Below are 12209 nucleotides of genomic sequence, written 5' to 3' on the forward strand. Positions count from 1 at the left end.
CCTCTCTCTGCCCCATGGACACTGCAGCCATGTGCTCGCTCCCCTGGCACCAGTGCACGGTGCCGATCCCCCATCTCCCACCCCGAAACAGAGGATGTGCCCCCCTGGCACTGCACCTCCCGCTGCTGCTCCCGCGCTACCTGCGCCACCGGGAGCCCTGAAAATAACACACAACTGCTTAAGGATGTGAGCTCCGTATTAAATCTCGGTGAAAAGGAGCAATTATGCTGTCAGAGGAGGTGATACAATTTGGGAGAGCTCGTTGCGCAGCTGTAATTTTTTCCCACCGTTGGCTGCGGTGTGCAAAGCTCCAGCATGGGCAGCCTCAGGCACCCCAAGGCCAGCTCTGCCCATGGGCAGGGGCACATTTCTGCCCGCTGTGAACACTTCATACATGCTGGGAGCGTGGGCTGCCCGCTGCTGCTGGTGCCCCGTGCCTGGGGGCGCAGTGCTGTGCTGCAGCAGCATCCCAGTACGGTGCTGGTGTGGGTACTGGTGTGGCTGTGGGTACCGGTGTGGGGTACAGAGGGTTAATGCTTCCATTGCTGGGGGAGAGTAATTAAGTGCTAACTTGTCATTTTTTTTAATGAAGTACCGGAGCTGCAGATTTATAATTGCTAATGAGCCAGAATAATAATTAGTTGTTTTTTAATAAGGCCGATGATCACTCGGAGGGAGAAGAAGAGCCGGGCACTGCTTTGGCCTAATTTTTCTTGCAGCGTGTCCAACTACCCAGGCTGGCCTTGTCCCCACAGCTCAGCTCTGTGCCTGGACCTCTCCCCATGCACCCTGGCTCGTGTCCCCCCTCAGTGCCCCCTGAGCACCATGGTGGCTGCACGGGGAGGTGACAGTCCTTCTCCATAGGAATATCAGGATGCTGAGGTCACCTCCTGATGGCACTGCTCAGGGAAGTGGTGGCACCTGGGGATGAGCCATGAAGAAGCCGCACAGGGGGCATGGGGAAGGCAGGGCTGAGACAGATAACTAATTGGGATAGCTGATTAGGTAATTGCAGTTGATTAGCTTTGATTAGAATAAGCCTTAGCCAAGGCTCAGGGAGCCAAGCTCCACGTCAACCCCACTGCAGAGCCCTGGAGTGGCCCAGGACCCCCATCTGCTCCCCCTTGCCTCAATGCGTACCTTTCTCATTACATCAGAACAGAGGGAGCTGCCAGTGGTGGCCTCCAAGGAGTCACCAAGCAGGCGGTGGGGAGCAGGAGAGCTCTGTGATATTGTTTCAAAGAATTAAAAAAAAAATAAAATAAAATAGCACACACAGAAAGCAGAGATGGAAGCGACAAAACTCAGCAGGGTGTTTTCATGCCCTTGATTTTTCTACTGAAAGAAGTAATTAAGGCATTGCAGGTAATCTTCAGCTCTCCGAGAACATCCCCCGGCTCCAGCGTGGCCCCAAAATGGTCTCGGTGGTGTTTCTGCCCCTGGGTGCAGCTGGATCTGCTGGGCGAAGTCGGTTCATTGGAGGGGATGATGCTGCAAAATGCTTTTGGGATCGATGGAAATGGCTGCTTTCCTGCTGGGCTGTGTCACCCCGCTGTCCCCTGAGCCACCCCCCACCTTGTCCCCTTACTTTACTCTTTGCCATTTCACCCTGGCCATTTCGAGGGGATCTGGGCACCAACAGGCAGTTCCTTGGGGCAGGGAAGTGCTGTGGGGTCACCACCATCCACACACATCCCCGTCTCCCATCCCAATAAGCATCAACCCACCCTGCTCCCAGACAGCCCCATTAAAACAGCATGCGCTATCATTTCTCAAAGGCATCATTAAATTTGTCCGTGACTGAGCCAGAGGTGGTGGGGAACAGCACAAATGTTGTTGGGGTGAGAAGCGCTGGGGGCACAGCACTGGGACCCCCATATCCTCTCACCCCGCTCACTGCTGCGCTGCTGCTGTTCATGCTGCCCTGATTTCTGCTACTTCACCGGAGCTGAAGCCTGACCTTTTTTAATATTCGAGGCTGAGATTTCGGGGCCGGGAGCAACTCGGGGAGGGAAAGGTAGGAGAGGGTGAGGCGGAGGGGAAAAAGCAGCGCAGCCCCCCAGCAGCATCAAAAATCAACGGGGCTGAGCAGGGGCAGGGGATGCTCTGGGATGTAATCTGTGCTCGAGTGGGGGAGAACAGGGAAATGGCATCTGCAGCCCTTGGAAATCAGCATTTTCCTGCGGGAAAGAGCTCTGTGCGGTGCTGGGTGTGGATGCGGTGCTGTATGGGCACAAGGAGCCAGGGCTGGAGCTGAAGGTCAGAGATGGGTGGCTGCCCATTGAAAAATAAATGTGAGCTGTCATGTGCTCAGTACTGGGAGTGAGAGCAGGGCAGGGCAAACTCAGCCTGGTTTGAAATTGCAGCCCTGTGCCGCGCCACAGACGAGGTCCCGATAATTGCGCTTTCTTTTCTTCCTTTCTTTCCCTTTCCCCTGCTGAGCTGCAATAATTGGGTGCTGTCGCCCGAGCTCATCCGCTGCTGGCTGCCTGAAAGGAGCTCTGCAATTAGCGAGTGTCACCCTGTAATAAAGGCTTTAATATCCCCCGTCACGGCTCACGCTGCAGCTGCTCAACCCTGTCCTGCACTGCACGGCCTTGAGAAGCTCTTGCATGGCACATGCATTCCATCTTGTCCCATCCCATCCATCTTAACCCATATCCATCCCATCCCATCCATCCCATTCCATCCCATTCCATCCCATTCCATCCCATTCCATCCCATTCCATCCCATCCCATCCCATCCCATCCCATCCCATCCCATCCCATCCCATCCCATCCCATCCCATCCCATCCCATCCCATCTCATCTGTTCTGCCCAGAGATGACATAACAGCCCAAGCAGATCTGGTACATCCCCAGCAGAGCCCTGGAGTCCCATCCTGACCCACTTTCCCCAGTCCCCACCAATGTTTCAAAGCCATTCCCCTCCTGGGAGCCCTGCATGGGGCTGGGGTTCTCAGGGTGCTTTAGAACAAATGCTCACAATAAGGTAATTATAGGGGAGATAATAAATGTGTCAGTCCTCCAAGAAGTATTTTTTCTGGGAGCAAAGGGGGAGCCCTGCCGCTGCATTGCATTCACACACATTACCATACATATTAATTAACTGGGTAAAAAGCTCCCCAACTCTGTGCCACGTGCATTATTTATGAGCATCTCGAGGTGCTGGTAACTTACAGGCTCTCCTGCTCTGCTCATTGCCTTATTTCCCTAGATGTTCTCACACCAGATGCTGTGTGTGGATGCTCTCCTGTAGGGACTTGCTGCTGGCTGGAGCCGAGTGCTGAGATCAGACAGGGGAAGAAGTGGGGTGAGCTCACGCTTGCACCTCCTGCTGGGTGCCGTGGTGCAGCCCCACAGCAACGGGATGCATTCCCTTGCCTGCAGTCCTGCTGCCCCCTGCACAACCCCTCGCTGCCCAAGCCCTTGGCTGAGGCTCATCACGTCTTCCTGTTTATTTCTGATGAGAGCAATGACCGCGTCTGCAGGGCGCATCCCAGCCTTGTGTGCTCACAGCCACATCCAGCTGGACCCAGCTGTCCCCCGAGGGGATGCCACGTATCCCCCCAGCCATTGGGATCCGTTGGGGTGTTGTTTTCCTTCGTCCTTGGACTCCCCAGCACAATGGCTGTGCTCAGCCCCAGCGGCTGTGCGACGCCTCTGTGTGGAACGAGATTTAAAGCGGCGCAGCAAATAGGTGATAGAAAAACCAAACTCTATTAAAAACCCATTTTCTGCAGGTGAGTGGGTCCCCAGCAGGTCAGGGGTGGGGAATTACCGTGGTGTGCAGGGAGTGTGTGTCTGATTGCACGTGGGGGCTGGAATGGGGGCTGAGGACGGGGCATTGACCCCAAGTTGGGTCCTTCTCCCCCCCCTCCCCAGCCCCCATCCTGGGCTGTCAGCATCTCCATGCATGGGGTGAGCTCAGCACACGCAGCCACAGTCCCGCTCCTGGCAGCCCAGAGCTGTGCAGTGGGGAAGAGGAATTGGATGCCACTTTATAAATCATTGTCTCCCGTTAAAGATGGAGTTTTAACCTTCCCGGCTTCTGCCTGGGGATTTATTAGCAGTTTCATTTCCTGCAGTAATAACTCATTGCACTCACTGGAGTAGGCGACAGGGGGGGTCCCCTTCCAGCTGTGCCATGCCCAGGTCTTGCACTTCCCTGTTCACGGGGTGAGTTCCCTACTCTGGGTTGTGGAGACCATGGGATGGACACCCTCAGCCTCGTGCATGGGTGCTCCTCCCCAGGACCCCATTCTGCAGTGATAATGGGGATACGGATGGGGATGGGGATAGAAATGGGGATGGGGATAGGAATGGGGAGGAAATAGGGATGGGGTTGGAATAGGGATGAGATGGAGATGGGGATGGTTATGGGTATGAAGATGGGGACAGAAATGAGGTTGGGTCAGGAACAGCAGTGGCTTTGCTCATTCTGGCTGCAAAACTCCTCGTGTCCCCAAGGTCCTTGGCTCTGCCTGCTCTCCTTCCCACACAGACCTGACAGCTGAGGGATTTTCATTCCCCAAAGGATTTCCCTTAATTAGGAGCCTTCATAAATCACCATCACACGCACTCACAGGCACTTAACTCCATCTCTTCAAAGGCTCTGCCCACCCACCCTGCCGTGGTGCTGTGGGTGGGTGCCGGTGCTGCGGCAGCGTGGGGGCACTTTGGTGGGGATGGGGCACAGAGGCTCTGCCCATCCATCCCCAGATGGGGATCCATCTCCCCTCCATAGGGCTGAGCGAGACGAAGGAAGTCCAGGGCGAGTTTCTGCCCCCTGAAGTACTTTTCCCAATAATTAGGTCTGTGCTAAGACGATTAAGAAGAACTTTAGTGATGGGTTTTATAATCCTTCCTGAAAGGGAAATGAGCCTCCAGTTCCCTCCTCGCTGTCCTGCCCTGTCCCCAGCAGGGACAATCCCACGGTGACCCCGCACTGCCGTCCTCCTGGCACCTCCAGGCTTTGCTCATTCTGTCACTTGGCTGCGGAGCTGCTGTTGCACACAGAGAGCAGAGCCGATGGTTCACAGCTGCCTCCAGGGTTGGGATGCTTTGGTGGCAGTGCCATCAGGCAAGCAGTGTGGAGCTGCTGGATTCACAACGGCAGTGACGACAGCGCAGGCTTCCCGCAGCCTGTTGAGCGCGTGGCCGGGAAGGAATTGATCCCCACTGCTTCATTTATGAGATGGTGTAATGCCACGGAAACCGTTTCCGCAATATCCCAAACTAAATCATTTATTCTTGACAAAAATCCAATAAAGAGCTCAGTCCTCCTCCATAGGCAGATAAAGCCCAGATTAACGGGACTGCCTAGATCAGAAAGAGAGAATAAGGAGGAAAAGCTGGGAAAATGAGGGTGGGATGTAAAGGAGAATTCTTCCTCATTCTCTCTTTCCCAAGGCTGCTGCAGCTCAGGATTTTATTACAAAAAGCCACCTAAATATTACAGGCTAATCCGTAAATCCCAGCCTAGTAAAATATGTGATGGATTTTGTAAATTGTGCCCTTTACAAATCTGATTGAACTCCTTTTTCCTTGCTGGTTTGCTTTTCTTCTCCTTCCTCTCTCCTCCTCCCTGGGGATTTTCTTTACCTCAAGGACCACGAAGCCTTTTGGTGCCACTGTCCTGGCTCTGCTGGGGTGAGAAGGGGATGGGGTGGAGATGGGATGGAGATTGAATGAGGTGGATGGAGATGGGATGAAATTGGATAGGATGGATGGAGATTGAAGGGGGTGCATGGAGACGGAATGAGACGGGGTAGGGTGGGTCGAGGAGCTCTCCAACTGGCTGCAGCCAGCTGCCTGCATTGTAATTGCTGCTCTCCCCATCCTTCCTCTTAGGCTGCTGGCAGCTGGCTGAGCAGAGGCAGGAAGGAGGCTGTGAGCACTGAGACATGTAGGTGATCTCCCCTTCCTCAACACAGTTTGATTTTAGGGCTTTCTGCCTTCCTTGAGCTGCCCTGGGTGTTTTGGGGCTGGTGGAGCACAGAGATGTACCCATGGGAATGGGGGTCATCTGGGTGCTTCTGGGTGCAGCCCAGCATCCCTGCTGCAGATCCTTCTCTAACGGCACATTTCTGTGCAGGAGGAGGACAAACTCAGGCACATCTTTCCTTCCTCCAACATTATTTCCTGTTCTTTTATTAAAGCAAGATGTTGCTGGCACATCTCATGCTCCCTTCCCTGTTTTTCCATCAAGAAACTCTGCAGAGGAACATCTGGCAGCAGCTAGTGAACGGGATATTCCTGCCTGTGGCAGCAGAGATACTGGTTTCCTTGCAGTGGTTGGGGGCAACCAGTAAATGCCAGCTATCCCCATGGTGACTGTCTCACTCCGTGGTGACACGGGTGGCAGTGAGGATGGGGACCTGCTGGTGTTGCATCCTGCGTAGCAAACCAGAGAAGGAAAGAGGAGGACCAGCTGCCACGTCTCCAATTGGATTTAGTTTCACCCCGAGCTGCTTTTCCTTTTGGTTTGCTCGTAGCACTGTGGTTGGTGGGAAGCCAGGATCGGAACAGTGGCACTGAGCCCAGCCCAGGTCTCTGCCAGAGAGCTCAGAGCCCACGGAGGTGGCCCAGCAGCCACAGGTTTAGGGGGAAGCCTTCCCCCAGAATTGTGCCTTGTCAATAAGCCAGTGGGATGAACTCACTGCAAATCCAGAGTGTTGTAACCACCCTCGAAGGAATAAGTTCTGGGTTAGCGTGCAAGCGGGCAAAGAAGGGCAGCTGAGCTCCTGATGATGAGGACAAGATAATGGGACAAGACTGCGTCTCAGCTTCACCAGCACCCCCTGGCACCGTAAGCAGGACAACTCGCAGCCGTCCAGCCCTTCCTTCCATTCCCTGCACCTAACGATGGGCTTTACTCATGCTTTGAGTCAGCGCTGGGGGATGCTCGGCTGGTAACCATGGCAACTGCCAGGTTCCTGTCTCCTTGCCCTTGTCGGTCACCTTGAGGTGTCACCATGTCCCGGTCACCGGCTGGCTGCCCTGTATGCCCCTGTGCAGCCATGCAGGGCTGTGGCAGCCATGGGGCAGTGCTGGGACCACTGCTGGCCACAAGCACATCCTGGCGTGGGCAGCACCCGGCTGGGTCTGGGAGCCCACAGGAGGAGCTGGAGCCCTGCGCCAGGCGCCCGCAGCCACATCTGCAAGCATTTAAGCAGGAAGCCCGGGCCAGGTCCTGCCAGAAATAGCTCTTGGTGTGTGCTCCCGTGCCAGCAAGTGATGTCATTTGCTTTTATTTCCCTCCCGTCTGCTCCTTCCCGTTGGAGACACGATACACTTGTCAGCCTCGTGCCGTGCTGGGGCTTTTGCTGCCTGTGCTGACGCAGCCTTGGATTTGTTGCTGGCACCTCAAGCAGACACGGGGCTGCTCGTGTCTCTGCCCACCTCCAGGACCTGCTCTGCTCCTCCAGCAGCATGGGCAAAATGGAAGAAATCCAGGCTGATGGCTGCTCATGAGCTGGGGAGCCTCAGAAGGGAAATCCTGGGGTTCACTCACCCTGAGGAACCCTATAGGGAGGGAACCCCAGGGGAAGGGGTCGTGCACACAGCTTGGGTGCTGCAGGGCTCGGTGTAGGAGCAGCTGGGTGTATCATGGTGCTGTCCTGCAGCCCCGCAGCTCTTTGCACTGTGTTGACTTGGCCACTGATGTGCAAGCACCGACACAGCCTGGGCGTGCAGCCGCTCACAGGCAGGATTCAGCCAGCTGGCTGCGGCCCCTCGGCGCACTCCAGAACAAGCACATGCCTCCAGAACGTCTCCACACAGCCTCTCAGGACTTGTCCCCATCCGTGCCGTTGCATCCCCGCCAGCTGCAGGCTGCCAGCCAGGGCGTCCCATGGCCGCAGACCGGCGTCTCCCTCAGGCTGGGGGTCACGGGGCTGTGGGCTTCCCGATTAAGTTCCTGCAGAAAACACAGCTTGTTGTGCTTTGTGCATGGGGATGGGCTGAGCTCCATAGCAAACGATGAACATCCTCACCGTCAGCTGTTGCATCCATCCTGCAGCAGTTTCTCATGGCTACAGGTCATGGTTCTAGCTGGATGCCTCTGTCACCATGTGCCACAGCGCAGGGTGGGCAGGGCAGCATGCAGGCAGCCACTGGCAGGTCGTGCTGGCACAGCCCAGGCATGGTGCTGGTGTCTGCCTGCACAGCCGCTCCTGCTTGGAAACAATGCTTGGAGTGGAGATTTGCTGCCATTTCATGGAAAAAATGGGTGGAGTGAAATGAATCATGCCCATACAGCTGAGCTGGGCAGAGCTGACTGCCTCTTCTTTTCCTAAATTCCTATTTCCACTGCTCAGTGCTGCCAGCCTCAGCAGAGCAGAGGTGCTTGGAGGTGCTGCCCACTCATGCCTGCAGCAGCTCAGTGCCAACCCTGCCCCCTGGCACTGGATGTCACAGTGGCCTCAGTGCTACCCAGCCAGTGGGACACGATCAGCCTCACGCAGTGTCGTGTCAGAGGGGATCTCTGAGGACATGTGGGTCCTTTGTTAACCCTGGGACATTCTGGCTGTGTCTTCCTCTCCATCCGTTACAGGAACACATGGCACCACATCCTGAAACAATTGCACAATTATGGACTAATTACTGCAATTAGATGATCAGTAGTCCTGCAAACTTGTGCCAGACCTGTGTCCAGAACCACGTTCCCCCAGTTCTTGCAGTGCCTGACATGGAGGGATGAGCTCAGCACCACAGAGTGCTCTCAGAACCACGGGGGCTCCAGGAGGGGCACAGGGTTGGGCTTGTGGCTTTGCTGACCTCCTGTAGCCACCTTGGCCAGCACACCCCTCCTTGTCCCCATCCCTGTCCCCTTCTGTGTTCCCATCCTGCAGGAGCTGCCGATGGCTGTGGGATGGGCACACGCTGGCAGCACCGAGGACTTAACGCTGCTCAGCCCTGGAAACAACGCTATCCGTTTCAATTAGAGCAAGCAGGGAAGCGGCTATTAAGTGCTTCGTTATTATGGTAATGGATCTACTCTGCATGCACGGGGGAGGCCTCGCACCCTCCCGCCAGTGTCCAATTTTTTATCTCTAATTCCTCCCCTAGGTCTTCTCCCATCCGTGACATGAAAGATGAAGACAATGGTGGCTCCAGCAGTGCAGTGCCTCTCTCTCATCCCAGAGGTGGAGAGGTGAGGGGCACCCTTGCCCTGGGGCTGTGCTCGTGTAGGGGCTCTGCTCAGTGGGATGGGGAGCCTTGGTAAGGATGTGCCCTGCAGTGCAGGACTGCCACGTGGGACTCTGCTCTCCCCATAGACGCTGGTGTCTGCCATCAGCGGGGTGCAGGGGGGAGGGGTGCCACAGAGCCGTGGAGTCCTTTCATCTGCTGCCACGTGCTGTCACGATGGGTGTTTAATTGGGATGTGCAGTGCAGAACTCGTGCCGCTGTGCTTTGTGGGGAAGCCGGACGGGTGACGGGATATTTCCCCATAATTGGCTTATTTGCTTGCCTTTGTAAATGCCTTGTTGATACAGGAATCGCTTATGATGACACGGCTGTGGGCGTGCAGCTGCCTCAGCCCCCCCCTTTGCCCAAATCTTCGGCACCCCCAGCGCAGGGCAGTGAGCAGCAGTGACAGTGGTGCACATGGAACCCATCCTCCACCACCACCATCCCCGTGCCACCGTGGGAGTGCTGGGGACAGCGTGTCCCGTGCTAGCGATCACGCTCAGCTCTGCTGTCATTGCTGCTGCCTGAGCCCCGGCAATGCTTATGAATAAATGAAATGAGAGTAAAGCGCCTGCCTAATGGAATGATGACAAATGTGTACCGAAACCGAAGGGAAAAGGGAACAATTTGAGTAATTCAATTATTTAACAGAAGCTTGTCAATGGTATGCGCCGGGGAGCTGTGACAGCGCAGCACCAAGTGCCACGGTGGGAGGTGTGTGGTGTCCTGGGGCAACCCATGGGACCTTGGGGACAGGAGAGAAGGGGATGCCCTGGGGTGGGGACATGCAGGATGAGAAAGGTGCATGGGAACTGCATGAGCAGCATGGAGACAGCACTGGCATGTCACTGGAGACCACGCTGGGAGGCGAGAGGGGTTCATTTGCACTTTGCTTGGGCTAGCATGGCCAGGACAGCCTTGCTAGGGAGGTGCAAATAGATTCAGCAGGAGTGCACTGCTTTTGCTCAGCAGAATTGCAGATGTCTGAACGCAGCTGGGGGTCTGATCCTGCTCCTCCAGGCCCTGCACACCACAGTGCTCATAGATGCTGCTCCTGTGGTGCAGAACAATCAGTCCAGACCCAGTGATGCCAGAGTTTAACGTCACGCAGATCAGCTCCAGAATTCGAGGAGGGGGATGTGCTCTGAAAAATGACTTCGGTTGGTCCGCATCTTCAACACCCAGTGGCCTGTGTCCCCATGGCCAGGCTGCAGCCACAGCACAGGGACAAGGGCTGCCTGGCCTCTGTGGGGACCACCCCTGTGAGCAGCAAGTTGAGGCTGGGGTGGGTCCGTTCCTCCCTTTAGGAACTGCAGCAGTGATGAGGTCCTCCACCTCCATTCCGCACCACATCCACAGTTCAGTGCTTGTCCCCTCCCTCGTGTGCCCAGAGGTGACAAAAGCTGGCAGGGGACGAGAGCGTGTCATTGCAGGCAGGCAGCTGGCAGGGGACACAGCTCTGGCAGCCAGCTCTGTGCACGCCCGGCTGCTCGCTGTGCTGCCTGGGGACCACTCACTCCCAGCTCACATATGTTGCGAGGACACTGGGTTTGTTCCCCTCCAGCCTCCCTTGGCCATGAGCCATTGGCACTCTTGGTCTCGAGTCATGGCACCGAGATGCTGGCACCTCCCCCCGCCTCCCCTGGCAGCGTGGTGGAGGGGACATACAGCAGAAGCAGACCCCAGGTGAGCCCTGCATGGATATGAAGGACGTGCCCCCCACCCTGCCCGTGCCAGCAGGCGCTGAACATGGAATGAAGAAATGAATGTGAACATTGCACAGGTGGCCGGGCAGCACACACTGTGACAGCTGGTCACCTTCACAGGGGACAAGCAGTGCTGGAGAGGCTGGGTCTCCATCCTCATGTTGTGAGGATTGAGAGAGAGGCTCCCGTGCACCCTCATCTCAGCGCATCAGAGGGCTGTGCTGTGGTGTTGTTTATGCCCAAGCAGCCCATAGATCTTGTGGCTGCACAGATTACGCAGCCACTCGCAGCCCCGGACAGCAGCTGGGTTTCCTCTGTGTGATTCAAGGCCCAGACGGCACGCAAAGGAAAGCAGCTGTTTGCCAGAAAGGCAGAGCCCTGCCGTGGGCACCCATGCCAGCAGCCCTTGCCAAGGCAGCAGTGAGAATTCCCCGCTAATCTGCAGGGCCATGTTCAGCAGGAGCCATTTGGATGTTGGCATCTCCTGTGCCTGCTGCTTTCTGGTGCCTGTACTGGGGTACCTGGGCTTGGTGAAGCCTCCCAATAAGCTCTGGTAGCGCTGGTTTCTGGGGGAGCCTTTGTAGGGATAGAAGAAAAAGAGATGCCCCATGGGTTGAGTGCCAGCTCCGAGCCCCACAGCGACACCCCTCCCTGTGTCCCCACACATCTCAGCGGGTTGGGACTGTTTGGAGAGCAGACAAACGCCTGCATCAATCAGCGCCGGGAGCGGGCGCACAGCCGGGTGATTTAGGTGACTGGTCACCGCTGTAACCGATGATGAGCCGCGAGTCGGGGAGAGAGAAATAAGGAAGCGACACAGCCTGGCGTCTGTTTGCATAAACTATCTTATCCTCACAGAGGATACGGCACCGGGGGAGGTGATAAATCCCCCTCTCCGCGGCTGTGTGCGGAGATTAGATGGCTTTTGAAGAAAAGCAGTGGCTCAGCCATGAGTTACGGGCAGGGAGAGCTCGTGTAGACAGCGGGAGGGGGTCCGGGTGGCTGTGCTGGGGCTGTAGGACCCTGGGGATGTCGGTCCTGTGTGGGTGACGCTGCACAGATTTGGGCAGGGTGGCACTGCCTGGCAGTAGGTGGCTCCCACCTCCACGTCCTTCCATCTTCCTTAGCTCTTATTTGTGAGCGGGCTGCAGCCCAAGCTCAGGAATGAGGAGGAAAGATGAGCCAGCCTCCCCGAGCCTGGTGGATCTGGGTATTTCATTACCTGCACACCTGTTCCTGAGTGCCATATGGGCAGAGGTAAATAGGCGGTAATTGTTTATCCAGAAGCGATTCTGTGATGCAGTGAGA

At 56.2% G+C, this 12209-nt stretch overlaps 1 long non-coding RNA gene across 2 annotated transcripts; it reads left to right on the forward strand.

Moving 5' to 3' along the window:
- The first annotated feature begins 3398 nt into the window (after window positions 1-3398).
- On the forward strand, window positions 3399-9751 carry LOC128082936 (uncharacterized). 2 transcript variants are annotated; one of them, XR_008207895.1, is made up of 5 exons: window positions 3399-3743; window positions 5854-5908; window positions 8856-8988; window positions 9073-9157; window positions 9501-9751. It is a non-coding gene; the product is annotated as an uncharacterized LOC128082936 (long non-coding RNA). The 2 variants fall into 2 exon arrangements; XR_008207896.1 differs by lacking the exon at window positions 5854-5908 and having other exon boundaries at window positions 3556-3743.
- Window positions 9752-12209: the final 2458 nt, after the last annotated feature.

This window comes from Tympanuchus pallidicinctus, unplaced genomic scaffold (genome assembly GCF_026119805.1).
Source record: "Tympanuchus pallidicinctus isolate F22 unplaced genomic scaffold, pur_lepc_1.0 scaffold23, whole genome shotgun sequence".
NCBI classification, from domain to species: domain Eukaryota; kingdom Metazoa; phylum Chordata; class Aves; order Galliformes; family Phasianidae; genus Tympanuchus; species Tympanuchus pallidicinctus.